At 44.8% G+C, this 17,091-nt stretch overlaps 1 protein-coding gene across 5 annotated transcripts in view; it reads right to left on the reverse strand.

Annotated features, from left to right (window-relative positions):
• The window catches only part of MRTFB (myocardin related transcription factor B), a 215,104-nt gene extending 206,028 nt beyond the window's left edge, over window positions 1-9,076 (reverse strand). For 2 of the 5 annotated variants that reach the window (XM_044935598.2, XM_044935596.2), the window contains exon 1: window positions 8,546-8,676. The gene's annotated coding sequence lies outside the window, so the exon portion shown is untranslated. Of the gene's footprint in view, window positions 1-8,501; window positions 8,677-9,056 lie in introns of those variants that run through there. The other 3 variants (XM_044935600.2, XM_044935599.2, XM_044935595.2) reach the window with 3 other exon arrangements.
• Window positions 9,077-17,091: the final 8,015 nt, after the last annotated feature.

Below are 17,091 nucleotides of genomic sequence, written 5' to 3' on the forward strand. Positions count from 1 at the left end.
CTTTGGAACTCTGCATTCAGATGTTTTTATCTTTCCTTTTCTCCTTTGCTTTTCGCTTCTCTTCTTTTCACAGCTATTTGTAAGGCCTTCCCAGATGGCCATTTTGCTTTTTAGCATTTGTTTTCCATGGGGATGGTCTCGATCCCTGTCTCCTGTACAATGTCACGAACCTCAGCCCACAGTTCATCAGGCACTTTATCTATCAGATCTAGTCCCTTAAATCTATTTCTCACTTCCACTGTATAATCATAAGGGATTTGATTTAGGTCATACCTGAATGGTCTAGTGGTTTTCCCTATTTTACTATAATTATTGAGAAATGGCATAATCCTTATCTTCAACATGCTTACAATGTAGTGGATGACAGAATTACCCAGGCATATAACACAAGGCAGGTTAAATTCAGTCTCTCAATCGTGTCTGACTCTTTGCAACCCCATGGACTGCAGCATGCCCGGCTTCTCTGTCCTTCACCAACTCCCGGAGCCTGCTCAAACTCATGTCCATTGAGTCAAAGAAAGATCTAAATCAATTATTCATTTACTTATTTAAAAACATCTGAGTGTCTGCTCTTTTCCAGGTATTCTGCGTTCTTTGGTGGACGTGACAGTTTCTCTCCTCATAGCTTCCAGTCTATCAAGACTAAGCTACAGGACAGATGAGCGGCACAAGGAGACAGACCCTGGTTTTAACTGGGTGCGGGGCAGCACGTGTTTGACCTGGCAGAATTAGGCAGCAAAACATCCTAAGTGGAAGGGATGGCATTATAGGAAACGCGGGGCCTTTGGGGAAGGCTACGTAGCCTCTGGTCAGGGAGCATCCGAGAGGGCAACCAGCAGCAAGGTCAGAGAGAGAGGCAGGAGGAGCCTCAAATGCTGGGTTGAGTTTGTTCTTTTCTCAAGGACACTGATTATCCTGCTCGGAGTGAATCACAGCTTATTTTTAATTTCAAGTCTGCTATTGCTTATTACTTTTCTTCACAATGTCTTTCTCTTTTACAGGTGAGAGGGGAAAGAGGAAGAAAAAAAAGAGAACAGCAACCTCAATCCAAGCTGCTGTTGGCAGTGACAGTGGTGGAAGAGGCACTAAGTGATGAAGTTCACATTCTTCTTAATTCTCCAAACATTCTTACCAAGCCAGAATTGTTCCTGTTACTAATTAGGAAACCGAGGCTCAGAGGAGTCAAACAGATCCCCAGATGTCCACTGAGCTCATAAATACAGCTATAGAATTTAACTGCAAGCCTGACTTCCAAGGCTTTCTTTCTCTTCAGGCAAAAAAGGATAAGGGATTCCGCAGAATTTAATGCTCGTTAAAAATGAATTAGAATTTCAAGGTATATCACCTTCTGTACTTACACAGAAATAAATAGCCTTCATACAATCAAAACCACTTAAAAAAGATAAAGACTTCACTTATAAAAACATACATATATGTATATATAGGCATACATATAAATATGAAATGAAAATGAAAGTTAGTCACTTAGTCGTGTCTGACTCTTCGTGATCCTATGGACTGTAGCCCACTGGGCTCTTCTGTCCATGGAATTCTCCAGGCAAGAATATTGGAGTGGTTGCCATTTCCTTCTCCAATTCACATAAATATACACATATATAATAAATTTAATAAGAAATGGGAAAAAACCTGTATGAGAAAAATTTGTGCTCTAGGAGTCAGGAGTAAAACCAAACAAATGAAAAAAATACATCATGGTCTTGGAATGGAAAATTCAATATCAGAAAGATATCAATTCTCCCTATGTTAGTTTATAAATTTAACATGATCTCAACTTTTTTAAAGTGTGTTTTTCTTTTCTAGAACTGACAAATGATTCTAAAGTTCACATGGAAAAATAAACAAGAATGGCCAGGAAAATGAAGGGCAACAGGACAAACTAGTTTTACAGGCATTAAGACATCTTATAAATCCAATAATGTGTGCTTGTGCGGGAATAGAAAGACTTAATGGAACTGACCAGAAAGCCCAGAGAGGTCTCCCAGTATATTTGGAAATCTGGACTATAATGTTCTGAAACAAATCGCTAAAAATTAGTGGTAGCCATATGGATAAAGCTGAATCTATATATCACCCCTGAATACCAGAATAAATTCTAAACAGATCAAAGATTTAAGCTTAAAAATGAAACCATAAAGGGAAAAAAATCCTTAAAGAAAAGAAACATGGGCGAAATCCAAATTCTTGGAGGCCTTTTCATGACTCAAAATCCATAAAATATTAACTGCTTAAAATTTAAAGAAAAAACTTTAAAGCCTTCTCTATACCAAAATACATTAAAGTAAACTTTTGAAAAATGACAAGCTTGAGGAAACTGGAATTCGCATCACAAAGGTCTAATTTATAAACTCCTAGAAATTGTTAAGAAAAAAATTCAAAAGAAAAATGTGCAAAGGGCATGAACAAATAGTTCATAGAAAAGAAACAGCCTTAAAAAGAATACATTTGAATCAGTTCTAATGAGGTGGATGAAACTGGAGCCTATTATACAGAGTGAAATAAGCCAGAAAGAAAAACACCAATACAGTATACTAACACACATATATGGAATTTAGAAAGATACTAACAATAACCCTGTATGCGAGACAACAAAAGAGACACAAATGTATAGAACAGTCTTTTGGACTCTGTGGGAGAGGGCGAGGGTGGGATGATTGGGAGAATGGCATTGAAACATGTATAATATCATATGTGAAACGAATCACCAGTCCAGGTTCGATGCAGGATACAGGATGCTCGGGGTTGGTGCACTGGGATGACCCAGAGGGATGGTATGGGGAGGGAGGTGGGAGGGGGGTTCAGGATGGGGAATACGTGTACACCCATGGCGGATGCATATTGATGTATGGCAAAACCAACACAATATTGTAAAGTAAAAAAAGAAAGAAAGAAAGAGCCTTTAAGCATGTGAAAAGATGCTCAGCCTCCTTCATGATCAAAGTAATGCACATTAAAACCACAATGAGTTACTTTCCACCTTATTGGACTGATACAAATCCAAAGGCTGGTAATCAGCCTATTACAAGAGGCTGTGGAGACAGATACCTGCAAGGGTTCAAAATGGTACAACCCTGAAGGTGGGCAGCATTTATCACAATGTATAAACGCACTGCTCACGGACCCAGCAATCCCACTTCTGGAAAGGCATCCCACAGATACACTTCACATATATGGACTGACATGTGTGCAACGTTATTCACCACAGGTTGTGACTGCAAGCCTGGAAAACATTCAACTATCCATCAACGGGGGTTAACTTCAATAAACTATGGCACAGGCCACACAATAGTATATCCTGCATCTGTTAATACACGTTTTCTATATACTAATGTGGAAAGATGCTAAAGGTACACTACTGGAAAAAAACAAACAAACAAACAACAGGGTCAGAATACTTTATGTAGCATACTACATACAAAAGGAGTGGGTATATACAGTATACTGGTATTTGCTTGTATCTACACAAAGAAACAACAGACATCTATAGGAAACAAATAGAAAACATTCTCTATGGCTGGAGACAGCATGTTAAACCAAAACAATACTGGAAATTAGACTCCTCAAATAGATTTTTTTAGTTTTTGAATCACATGAACATTTTATATATACAAAAAGAATTTTAAAGTGTTAAAAATGTACTTCATAGGAGAAAGAGAAAGAGAACTACTTATCACCTAGAGTCAAAATCCAACACACATTAAAAGGGAATGTTTTCCCAAATTAGGAGTTTGAGATTAACAGATACACACTTTTATACATAAGATAAACAACAAGGACCTACTGTATAGCACAGGGAACCATATTCAATATCTTATAATAACCTAAAATGGAAAAGAATCTGAACAAGAATACATATGTGTGGGTGTATATATATATATGTATGTATGTATGTATAACTGAATCACTTCGCTGTACACCTGAAACTAACACAACATTGTAAAGCACTACATTTCAATTTAAAAAATAATAAATAAAAATAAAAGAATTTTTCTATGAATTAGATGTTAACAAGCAAATTTAGTGTGACCATCACTAAAAATCACACAAGACAATGTTTAAGTTTTTCTTTAATCAAGCTAAAGCACATTATAGTAATCTCTAAAAGCACTATTTGGAGGACAAGAAATCAGAAAAAAGAATGGAAAAAGTACAACGAGGGTGCTTTCCCCTAGTGGTTCTCAAAGTATGGTCCCTGGGCCAGCAGCATTATCTGAGAACCTGTTAGAAGTGCAAATTCTCAAACCCCAGTCCAGACCCACTGAATTAGAAACTCTGGGAGTGGTAGGCAGCAGTTCTGGTGATAAGCACCCCAGTCTGAGAGTCAGTGATCTGGCCAAGTGCTCCTTATACATCTTCATGCATCACTTGAGGAGAATCTTATTAAAAAGCAGATTCTGGTTCAGTAGTCTGGGGTGAGCCCAAGAGCTGGCATTTCATTTTTGTGTGTGTGTGTGTGTGTGTGTGTGTTTTACTTTTCCATTTTATTTATTTTTTTAATTTTATTTTATTTTTAAACTTTACATAATTGTATTAGTTTTGCCAAATATCAAAATGAATCCGCCACAGGTATACATTTCAAACAAGCTCCAGGAGGCTGCGAGTGTGCAACTGGTTGAGGGAGCACACTTACAAAGAAAAGCTCAAATCCACCTGGAAAAGGTATGCAGTCTTCAGTGGTTGAGTTTCCTATGAAACCTGCCCTCAGTAGGGTCCTTACACAGATTTCTAGGCTAGGGGACACCACGTAGCCTCCCATATAAATTCTGTCTTTAACACACAATAAATACATTCAGTGAAAAAAGTCAAAGTTGCTCAGTCGTGTCCGACTTCTTTGCAAGCCCACAGATTGTAGCCAGTCATCCTCCTCTGTTCGTGGAATTCTCCAGGCACGAATACTGGAGTGGGTTGCCATTCCCTGTTCCAGGGGATCTTCCTGACCCAGAATTGAACCCAGGTCTCCTGCATTGCAGACAGATTCTTTACCATCTGAGCCACTATATCTTATTAAAATAACAGTGAATTGTTGAAATCCAACTTAAGGATGTCTCATTTGAGACAACTTTCATTTATAAGTGGACGTAGGAATCTTTCAGGATGGGGGAAGAAAAATTAGAAGGCATGTTCATACATCCACCTGGTTATACTGTCTGATTACCTTTACTTCAAACATTAGCCACACCATCTTCTCTCCATGAAAAATGATCAAGCAGTTTGTTTCCTTCTAAACATATTTTCAGATGGTTCTTATATTTACAAACACTGATTCTCCATTTGCTTTACATGGGGGAGAAATGTTTATAGGAATCTTCCAAGTAAAGAATTCTAATTTAGATGGAAGAACCTGGAACTGGTATGTATCTGCATTTTGCAAGTCATTCTTTGGACAAAGTTTTTGGTGTTAAACATTAATCAAAGTGCTGACATTTCTACATATCCCTATCTCACTGCATCTAGGATGCCATCATTTCCATACACATTATTATTCTGTGTAACACTAAGAACAAAAGCTGCCAATGAAACCATGACATGTCAATTTTAAGACAGTAGTCTATCTCAGACATGCATCTTAAAAATCAATGAAATGGCTTAATTATAAATCTCAGAGATATGTACATAATAAATTATGCATTTTCATCTATAGAGGCATGGATTTTTGTTCACTCAACAATTTGTCCCCATACCTAAAACAGTGGAAAAGTTCCAACATGCACATAATATGACTTGGTTCATTTTTGTACAGGAGTATTTTTTTAAAAGGTAGTGATTAAAAAAAACAAAAAAGGAGTGACCTCTTTTTACCCTGAAACATAATACTGCTTGTGCAAAGTAATAAAAAGTAATCATTCTTAATTTGGATAATTTTCCCATCTAGAAGGATTCAATGTATCTATCTCTAGGCAATTTAAAATATATCCTTCTATTCTGACAACAACTTTACATGTTTGTTTCCATAGCACCTTTCAAAAGTAACAAGCAAATGAACAACAAACATCTTACAGCAAAGAAGTCACTTTATCTATCCAACAGAAAGGAAAAATAAACTTCCTGTGTGGATTTAACAAAAGTTGAAGAAATTCATCGTGTTACACTATAGCTGTATAAGAGCTGGAGTTGAACTATCTTAACTCAATTTGCATTTCCCCATGGCAGTAAGACTAACTCAGTTTCAAATGAAATTAGAATTTCTAACGAATCCTATCAGGAGCACAGAGGACAATGTAACTATAGTTCATTTTAATTTTCACTCTTGTTCAATATGTATTGACCAAATTCTCTAACATGGATATTAGTAAGCAGAAAGAAAGAATGGCTTCCCCGATGGCTCAACAGTAAAGAATCTGCTTGCAATGCAGGAGCCGCAAGAGACACGGGTTGGATCCCTGGGTTGGGAAGATCCCCTGGAACAGGGCACAGCTACCCACTCCAGTATTCTTGCCTGCAGAATCCCATGGACAGAGGAGCCTGGCGGGCTACAGTCCATATTGTCACAAAGAGTTGGATATGACTGAAGCGACTTAGCACACATGCAGAATGAACAGGGGAAAAAATGTTCCCAACAAAAACTGTCAGTTAAATTCTGCCCCCTTCCCTGCTATAACTGAGTCTACCATTTAGAGTCACTCTCAATGGAGCTAGACCTTGAGACATGTGAGGTCCTCTGACATGCTTAGTTATCAAAGTGACTGCGGCACACCACTAGCATTTACAGCTTGGGAGCCAAGATGCTCGAACTTCTCACAATGCGTGGGCTAGATCCACATAATGAAGATTTATCCTGGTCCTGAGACTGTTCGATGACCAGCCGGATTAATCACCTTAACTGGCCTTACTTGAGAACATAATACTAAATATTTTACAAGAAAATATGGAAAAACCCTAGGAATTTAAGAGAAGGTAGCTAAAGCAAGATAAGACTGAATGACTAGGGTCTGAAAATTAGTGACTATTTCCACACACCAAGCATTAACTCAACATATAATTGCAGTGTCACGACACTGAGCTTATCTACACTATGTGAGACACTGCCACCGAATCAAACAAACAAAAACCCTTCAATCTAGCTAATATTTTATTCATCATCAGAGAGAAGCAGTAGGAATCCAGCATGTTGCCTCAAAGGAGCAGTACTTCAAAGCTTGCGGCACAAAAGATGCCCTACAATGTTGTTTGAAAGTCTGGCATTCACGGAAGGGCTATATTAGTATTATTTATATGTTGACTGAGATAGTCTGTACTTTGTCTTGTCCTGTTACTCCTAACTCAATCTAGGCGTGTATCTTCATAATCATAAATAAGTTATTACAACACTTAAAGTGTCCTCCACTCCCGTGTCTACCTAGACCTCTAATCTTTCCTTTCCTTGTCTGAAATAGCTCCTGACATTTTTACCTCTCTTCAACCCAAGCTTATTTACTAGAAACAGGTAGGAGCACTCCAGTCTGCAGCACAGCAGTAACGCGCTAGACGCGATGTGGCAATGCATGTCATGTATTGTTCTTTTATTTCTAACATTTAAATCGGAGCATCACAGTGGTTTTCAATTACGTACATAGGTAGCTTTTATTTCTGCTGAATTTCATTGGAGCTGTAAAGGGGGCTTTACAAACAGTTGCTGCAAAGGGGAGGGGCCTTGGTTCTGACAAAGTTGAGCACCACTGCTCCAAAGACTGGAATCACGTGCCGAACAAAAAAAAAAAAAACCAAAAGTTTCCTTTGCTTAAAGCAAGCCCTGGGCTCCAATATTCCACTTCCATTCGATCGGACATCCTATCCCAGACACACACCGCTGCTTTTAAGCCCACTTCTGCCCTCACACAGGGCCAAAGAAAAGTTTTTGTCCATTTCGGGAACAGCGACCCTTTGGGGAAGCTGACAAAGGCCGAGGACTCTCCCCCAAGAAACTCCTGTGCCATGCTGCATTCAATTAGGAGGAGAAGGGGGGGCCCCCCCCAGACACACCCTCTGCAGCTCAATCGGAACCTGAGAATTCGAGCCCTAAAACACCGCGAGTGGGGGCGGGGAGAAGGATGGGAGGCAAGGACGGGGCGGGGCGCTGGAGTCGCCGTGCCCGGGTGTGAACCCCGACTCCACCGCGTCCCAGCGGCGTGACCCTGGGCAGGGCGCTTCACCTCTGCGTGCAGCCCCGAGCGGAACCGCCTAAGTGCCGGCAGACGATTAAGGTTCACTGAACGGTGTTGCCGCGCCCGGCAGCCCCGCGTCCTCCCGCGCCAACGCGCCGCCGGGGGAAACTGAGGCGCGCCCCGCACCCGCGAGCGGACGCGGGCTACGAGGGGACTGGCCCGGCCGCCCCGCGGCCCCGGCCCGGCCGCCCCGCCCCGCCGCGCCCGCTCGGGTCCCGGGACAGCGCGGACCGGGCGACTCCACTGCAGCCGCGGGGCCGACGGAGGTGGCCGCCCAGAACGCGGGCCGCCCGCCCGCCCGGCCGGCTCCCCCGCCTGGCCCTCGGTCTCCGCCGCTCTCACCCGCTCCACAGCCCAAACGGCAGCCGCCGCCGCCCGCAGCTCACCTCCCGGGCCGCCGCCGCCGCCGCCGCTGCCGCTGCCGCCGCCGCGCGCGATCTCGCGAGACTTCGCTCCCCCCGGTGCTCCCCCGCCCTCCCCGCGCCGCGCGCGGACCCCGGCCTGGAAACTGCTGGACGCCTTCCTCGGGAGCGGCCCCCTCGCCTCCGGGTTAAGTCTAGGCGGGCTCGCGACCCCGCGTCCTGGTCCCTGCGTCCGCCCCGCCCACCTCCGTGAAGGTGAAGGGTTAAATGCCAGGTGCGGGTCGGCCGCCTCCTCACCTGGCCGGCTGGGTGCGCGTGCGCATGCGCGCGCCCGGGGCCCTGGACCTTCGAGCCTTTGCAAAAGCTCTGACCAGAGGGACAACAGTGATCCCTGCAGCCAGTCTTGGAATGCGTCCTGGGTACCGAATACTTTTAAAACTTCCTGGGTCCTCACAAGTTCCACGAAGAAGTGGGTATTACCATTCTCTCCTTTCTAGAGGCGATAAAACGGAGGCTTGGCCAGGTTAAGAACTACCTCTGGGTCACGCAGCTAGGAGTGGGCATCCGGGGTTGTCTGTTGCTCAAACCGAAGCCCTGGTTTCCCGCCTCCATGACGATCCCCAGGCCCTGTCCCTGTTCCTTCTTCCGCTGAGGGCGCCAAATCTCAGCCCTTCTTTACTTCCCTCCCACGGTTCAAGCTCTCCTAGGAGGGCAGTTGCTACAGTCCCTCTGGTTTTATAAAGCTGCAGTCAGCAAAATGCTTCTCTCTCATTACCCGAACTTCCTAAGGCCTCCCTGTGCCAGACCGTGTCTCCTCTTTAGACTGGTGGCGTTTTGATGATAGCACGGTAGGATGGGACACAAGACATAGAACCAGAATGTATTTACATGGATGTTAGGGGGCTCGGAGAAAGGTGTGACTTCTTCCTGGGATAAAATCTTAACCTTATATAATTGTTTCTAAAAAAAGACGGGCTAGCAATTATTGAGGGCATTTCAAGGTCACTAGCAATATTCTTCTGAGTCAGATCATAGGAAAATGAAGACTCAAGGAGATGAAGAAATTGGCTCAAGTCTCCACTGTAAGATGAGGTTTGAACTTGAGTTTTAGTCCAGAACCCAGTACTGCCTCGCACTAAAGTCCCATGAACTAACAAGTCTGGGCCAACAAGCTGCTGTAAAATCGAAAGCCTTGGAGGTTCTAGTTATTCCTTTACCTTGCATGAGGGTCTGCAGGGGCTTGCCCAGTCCACCTGACAGTCAAATCCATCTCAGCAAACGCTGGCCTGCCCACCCTGCAAGCCTGCCCAGTCCCTCTAAAAATAACACTGCTTCCTGCTTATATGCAGAGTACATCATGAGAAACGCTGGGTTGAAGGAAGCACACCTGGAATCAAGATTGCTGGGAGAAATATCAATAACTTCAGATATGCAGATAACACCACCCTTAGGGCAAAAAGTGAAGAGGAACTAAAAAGCCTCTTGATGAAAGTGAAAGAGGAGAGTGAAAAAGTTGGCTTAAAGCTCAACATTCAGAAAACTAAGATCATGGCATCCGGTCCCATCACTTCATGGCAAATAGATGGGGAAACAGTGGAAACAGTGTCAGACTTTATTTTGGGGGGCTCCAAAATCACTGCAGATGGTGACTGCAGCCATGAAATTAAAAGATCCTTACTCCTTGGAAGGAAAGTTACGACCAACCTAGACAGCATATTCAAAAGCAGAGATATTACTTTGCCCACAAAGGTCCGTCTAGTCAAGGCTATGGTTTTCCCAGTGGTCATGTATGGATGTGAGAGTTGGACTGTGAAGAAAGCTGAGTGCCAAAGAATTGATGCTTTTGAACTGTGGTGTTGAAGACTCTTGAGAGTCCCTTGGACTGCAAGGAGATCCAACCAGTCCATCCTAAAGGAGATCAGTCCTGGGTGTTCATTGGAAAGACTGATGCTGAAGCTGAAACTCCAGTACTTTGGCCACCTCATGCAAAGAGTTGACTCACTGGAAAAGACTCGACTCATTGGAAAAGACTCTGATGCTGGGAGGGATTGGGGGCAGGAGGAGAAGGGGACGACAGAGGATGAGATGGCTGGATGGCATCACTGACGCGATGCACATGAGTTTGAGTGAACTCCGGGAGTTGGTGATGGACAGGGAGGCCTGGCGTGCTGTGATTCATGGGGTCACAAAGAGTTGGACACGACTGAGCGACTGAACTGAACTGAACTAAACTGCAGGCCAGAGGTTATAGATACCCTCCGGGTTCAAACATCACCAAATCCACCTGATGAATGAAATGAATGAAAGAGAGGAAGGGAAATCACAGAGCATGGGCAGTGACAAGTTACCAAGCACTGTACCAGGTGCTGTCCATTCATTAGGTAATTTCTACTGGGAGGGAGGTATGTGTTCCCATTTTGCAGATAAGGAAACAAGGGCCTAAGGGTACATACAGGTGCTAAGTGGGAGGGCTGGGGTTCCCACCAAGTCAGTCTATCCCAGGCCAACACACTTTGGCCTCAGTGACCAACAAGTTTCTCCCCAGACTCAGAAGTCTGTATCTTCATACAGCTGAAAAGTTAGATGTCTCCTAAGATCAAGACTCGAATCTAAGATACCATTTATATAAAATAAAGATGTAAATAGGCTGTTGGGAATATGCACCCAGTTAATGTATGTGAAGCATGTGCAAAAAGTGCCTTAAGCACTCAGTAAATTATAGCTATTATTACATTGGTAGGCTGTTTATTTTATTCTTTCCCCATCTCCCAATATAAATTCCAAATCAGTTTGGAGGATGTGGCCTTATCTGCTCAGCCATGGGAATAAAATTAGTTTCTAACACACCTGAAACAATCCACTGCTTTTTAGTGGATGAAATTATCCCCACCCTTCCTCGTGATGGTGGAAAGAGACCCGAAGACTCTCCTGGAGCTTCGATGTGCTCTCCCTTCCCAGTTTCCTGGGTGACTGGCAACCTGTTTTATAAAAGCCTCCCCTTATACAGGAAAAGCCACCCAAATATTTTTAAGTTGTTAGCAAAATAAAAAAAGAAACGTTTAAGCTGAAACTTGGTAAGAGAATTTTGGTGAGGTTGGGGGTTAATATAACCACTATGATATCATGAGGAAAGTTTGTATAGGAATTGAAGCTGCCACCACCCTCAGCCACAGTACCCTAGGTTAGGTTTCTACCCTGATACAAGGCACGTCACAGGTTCCCATCAATGACAACAGCTCAGCTCACCCCGAACTGATCCTCACAGGGCAGGGATGGATGTAACAGGATCCGTGGAGGGCATTACAGATGGACCAAAAAATTCTGGGTGATTCTAAAATATTTACACCTCTAAGGATTTAACCTGTGGTTTCCAGAAAGCACTATTAAAACATCTTTGATTCAAGAGTAACTTTATAAATGCCCATAATGAGATTTGTTTCATGCTCATTCACTCAATAAAAACTTAAGCACTTAAGTGCCAATTACTGTGTTAGTAGCTGTGAGCAAGACACAGTCCAGGTTCTCATCACATTGATGGCCTAGAGGGAAGAGGGGTGTTAATTTAATAACGGAACCAATAAATGTTGAAATATTATGTGATAAATAGAATGAAAAAGAAGAGCAAATGACCAGGGAGGGGTGGGGGGAAAGCCTGAATGGAAGGGTAGGAAAGAACTTGGCTTGAATTTGAGTTCTGGAGGGTGCATCAGCATGAACTAGACAAAGAGGAAAGAAGAGAACAAGGAATAGGAGATAGGGATGGCTCAGCAAGGAATAGAAGAGGGTGGGAAACTGGGAGATTAGGGTGGACTGGGGCCATATGAAGTATCTCAGGGACTTCACTAGTGGTCCAGTAGCTAAGACTCGATGCCCCCAGTGCAGGGGCCCTGGGTTCGATCTCTAGTCAGAGAACTAGATCCTTCGTGGCACAACTAAGAGACATGCTGCAACTAGAGATTCTGCATGCCCCAACAAAGGCCCAGCACAGCCAAATAAATGAATATATATATATATATTTTTTTAAAGGCATCTCAGGCAGGTACATACTCTGAGCACATGGGGACAGTGGAGAGAAGAGAACCCAACTGGCGATGAGAGTGTGTCACGGACAATGCCAGTGGTTTCCACATACCCATCCTTCCCCACTGGGCAATCCAAGCTCATTACCTCCAGCCAATCTGTATTTGAGGAAATCTCACATCATATGAATGCATCCCACCACCCGAGTGTAGAAATCAGGATGCAAATATCCTGCTTCCCTCGCAAGCAGGACAAGGGGTATGACACAGGCTCTGCTGGCCAGAGGTACCATGTGAAGCTGAGCCTCAGTCCCGTTGATGTGACCAGTGGCCAGTGACTGGCTTTGGGGTGGCAGTTGCAGGGCCGAGCTCCCAATGGAGAAGCCACATGAGAGCTGACGGCAGTGGTGGCCGTGGTGACGGCAGATTCAGGCGGGCTCATGGGTTGCTGATTGGGCCAGGCGTGCAGTGTGGTTTGGGGCATTTTTCCTAGAAGCTGAGCCTCAATTTCTTTCCTCCAGCCCTCCCAATGATTCTGTGGGAGACCTAACATCCTTTATTACATTCCCCTTTCTGCTTAAATCAGCCAGCATTTCCACCAAGAACGCTGACCTCTCACAGCCCGAAGCTGGCTGGAGCCAATGGGGCTTGGAGAGAGACTCGCTGGGGCCGTGGTGAGAGGAACCTTCTCTGTTGGAAGAAAGAGCCCCAGGAAACCAGCTCGATCTTGATAGCATTCCTTAGGCAGGTTGGCAGGGAGTCCATTGGACCTATTCATGTAGTCACCTATGTCTTAGAATGTATGGCCATTTGGAATCTATGGCCGGTTACCCACAACAGAAGCGAGAGCTGGGAAAGTGGTTAATTGATAATAAAGGAGTCATAGGAACAGTCTCCTTGGTGTTGTCAGGAGATTGACCTTCATTACCTTCATTGGTAATGAAGACCTTCATTAGACCTTCATTAGACCTCCCAAGATCTAAGGGAAACAAAATGACCTAATGTTAACTGTCCAGTCCTCTACAAAAGCTCTTTTTAGTAACAGGTCAAAAGGTATATAATAAGATGTCTTGGGTATGTGGGTCTCTTCTGGTTGTCTGTGCCAGAAGCTGTCTCTGTTACTTTCTGACTTTAAATAAAACTGTTAAACTGCTGCAAAGACCCAAGCTACTGTGTTCCTTTGATCTCAGAGTGAATTCTTCCCTTTGAAGATCGCAAACCCATAGCCGACACTGAATATCACGGAATACACTCCCTGCCTGGCTTGGAATCTCAGTTGCCATCAACGGTTTCCACAACTGAGGGATACGATAAGGTCTGCTTGGCACAGCAGAGAAACCAAAAGATCTGGGTCCTTGACTACATCACCAAGCTGCTAGACTGATATCAGACCTGTAAGGCCCTGAACATCTCCTTCTCTGTGCTAATGGTGCTCAGTCACTCAGTTGGGTCCAACTCTTTGCAACCCCATGGACTGTAGCCCATCAGGTTCCTCTGTCCGTGGAATTTCCCAGGCAAGAATACTGAAACTGGTTGCCATTTCCTACTCCAGGGGATCTTCCCAACCCTGGTATAGAAACTGCGGCTCCTGCGTTGGTGGGCAGATTCTTTACCACTGAGCCACCTGGGTAAGCCCCTCCCTGAGCTAATGCATGATGTCAAATCAACCTGAGTTGGCTTCTCTGTTCTTTGCAGCCCAAACATTCACAATGATGCAGGAAGAAAGAAGCAACTTATGAAGAATAGTGGAGAAGGCAATGGCACCCCACTCCAGTACTCTTGCCTGGAAAATCCCATGGATGGAGGAGCCTGGTAGGCTGCAGTCCATGGGGTCGCTAAGAGTCAGACACGACTGAGCGACTTCACTTTCACTTTTCACTTTCATGCATTGGAGAAGGAAATGGCAACCCACTCCAGTATTCTTGCCTGGAGAATCCCAGGGACGGGGGAGCCTGGTGGGCTGCCGTCTATGGGGTCACCCAGAGTCGGACACGACTGAAGCGACTTAGCAGCAGCAGCAGCAGCATGGAGAATAGACATGCATCTTTTCTGGGTCTGTCAGGAACCACCCAAATCCAGGGAACCTTTGTCTACCAGCCTCCTTCACCCCCACCCAATATCAGTCCCACTCAGGTGAGCCCTGAGTGAGAGTGAGTAAAAGTCACTCAGAAGTGTCCGACTCTTTGCGACCCAGTGGACTATACAGTCCATGGAATTCTCCACGCCAGAATACTGGAGTGGGTAGCTGTTCCCTTCTCCAGGGGATCTTCCCAACACAGGGATCGAACCCAGGTCTCCCACATTGCAGGCAGATTCTTTACTAGCTGAGCCACCAACCTGGCCCCAAACACTTCATTCCAGGAAACACATTCTTACATTGCCCTTCCCAGCCTTGGACTGTCTCTTTGAAGGGCACCAAGTGGTTCTGTCACTTGCCGAGCTCACACATCTGGTAAGTGGCAGAGCTGAAGGTCTGGAGGCAAGCCAGATCCCAGACTTTTAACCACTATGTTTAATGCCATACTCCATTGAGTCTCATTCCATTAAAAAAAAAAAAAAAGAGTGTGGCCTTGAGCCAGGAAAAAAAAAAAAGAAAACAGATGAAGAGCTCAAGTTCAGCTCCATATTTGCTATATGGCCTTGAGCAAGCTTCTTAATACTTACTTTCAGATGTAAATGAAGTTAATGATGCCAGCCTCATAGAATCTGGTAGTCATCTGTATGACTCACCCATGACCTCTGGCTCCCCACCTTCTGGGCACACAGTGGAACCCACTTCCTGGACCCCTGGGTTGGAGTCACATGAGTAGTCCCAGCCAAAGAATGTGAATGGCGGGAATATGTGTCACTTCTGGCATGGTGTTCTGTTGAGCAGAGCCCCCAGCCTATCCATCATGGACACATGATGTGAACAAAAACCAAACTATTATTGTTGGCAGTTGAAAAGACCCTGATACTGGGAAAGATTGAGGGCAGGAGGAGAAGGGGATAACCGGGGATGACATGGTTGGATGGCATCACCAACACAATGGACATGGGTTTGGGTGGACTCTGGGAGTTGGTGATGGACAGGGAGGCCTGGCGTGCTGTGGTTCATGGGGTCACAAAGAGTCGGACATGACTGAGCGACTGAATTGAACTGAACTGATGTTTGTCAAAGCACATACTAGCCTATACTGATCGATACATACAGTACAGTCATTTTCTCATTTGCTCAAGAAACACTTCTCTGTTGTGGTTCAAACCCCAAATGGACAAGAAAGAAAGTGTAGGCAGCAGTCCTGAAGGTTCTAGTGCAATACATCTGAGAGGGGGCCCAGTCCTCTGCTTTTATCCCCCCAGTGATTCTGATGCCCTGGCAAGTCTGAGACCCTTGTGTTACTATTGCCCCACCATATGATGGTAGAGTAGGGCAGGGTCCTCACCCTTGAGGGCCACACAGACTAGAGATGACAGCTACAGAGAGATAAGTTAACAATGCAAATATGGTTTTGTGACCTGAAATCTGTAACATTAAATGAGTATATATAGGAACTCTCTGAACTAGGGGGGCTTCCTTGGTGGCTCAGTAGGTAAAGAATCCAGCTGCAGTGCAGGAGATGCAGGAGACCTGGGTTCAATCCCTGGGTCAGGAAGATCCCCTGGAGAAGGAAATGGCAATCTACTCCAGTATTCTTGCCTGGCAAATCCCATGGACAGAGAAGCCTGGAGGGCTACAGTCCATGGGGTCACAAAGAGTCAGACGCAACTCAGTGACTAAACCACTGTGAACTATCCAGTTGTCTGTGTAATAGAAAGTAAGTGTGCATCCTGGCAAATTCATCCATCAATGGTGTGACCCAAGATGGGGGTACTTGGACTCCCTATTTCCTCATCCTAATATATACGGTATTATTTGTCTCCGTTTATTTGTTTATTTGTTTTCCAAATACGAACATCGAAACTCAGATGTTCTAAAACATTGCCCATGGTCACACAGCTAATAACAAGGCTGAACTGGAATCGACACGCAGGTTCTTCTGTATCTAGACCCCGCCTTCTTAAACGCTGGTGTAGCTGGTTCACGCAAGGCCTCTACCTGTTTCTCCAGCTATAGCTCTTCACCTAGAACTCTCTTCCCCTTCCCCTAGAACCCTAGCTTCTAGCCATACCAAACTACTTGCCATGCTAACCCAACTCTGTATTTCACACCTTGGTGGTCGGTCGGTCGGACCAGCTCCTGCTGGTCCCTCTGCCTGGCTTGCCTTTCCTCTCTTCCAACCACCCTGTCTCCCAATACTGGCCAACTCTTTGCATCCTCAGTTTGAAGGACCCAGCCTCCATGCTTGACCACCCCCCACAGCGTGGCACTACAGATGGTCCTGCAAGTGCCTCCTCCATTTGATTGCAGCCTGTGGAAGGAGGGCCCTTCACTTCCTTTCCCGAGGCTGTCTGATTAGCATTGTGGGCCCTTGTGCTAAAGCTTCAGCCACAGCCACCTGAATACCTAGCTCAGGGAAATCAAAGCCCTGCAGCTTACAAGCCAGGCCAAAGAAGACCACACAGCAAAGT

This window comes from Bubalus bubalis, chromosome 24 (genome assembly GCF_019923935.1).
Source record: "Bubalus bubalis isolate 160015118507 breed Murrah chromosome 24, NDDB_SH_1, whole genome shotgun sequence".
Classification (NCBI taxonomy): Eukaryota; Metazoa; Chordata; class Mammalia; order Artiodactyla; family Bovidae; genus Bubalus; species Bubalus bubalis.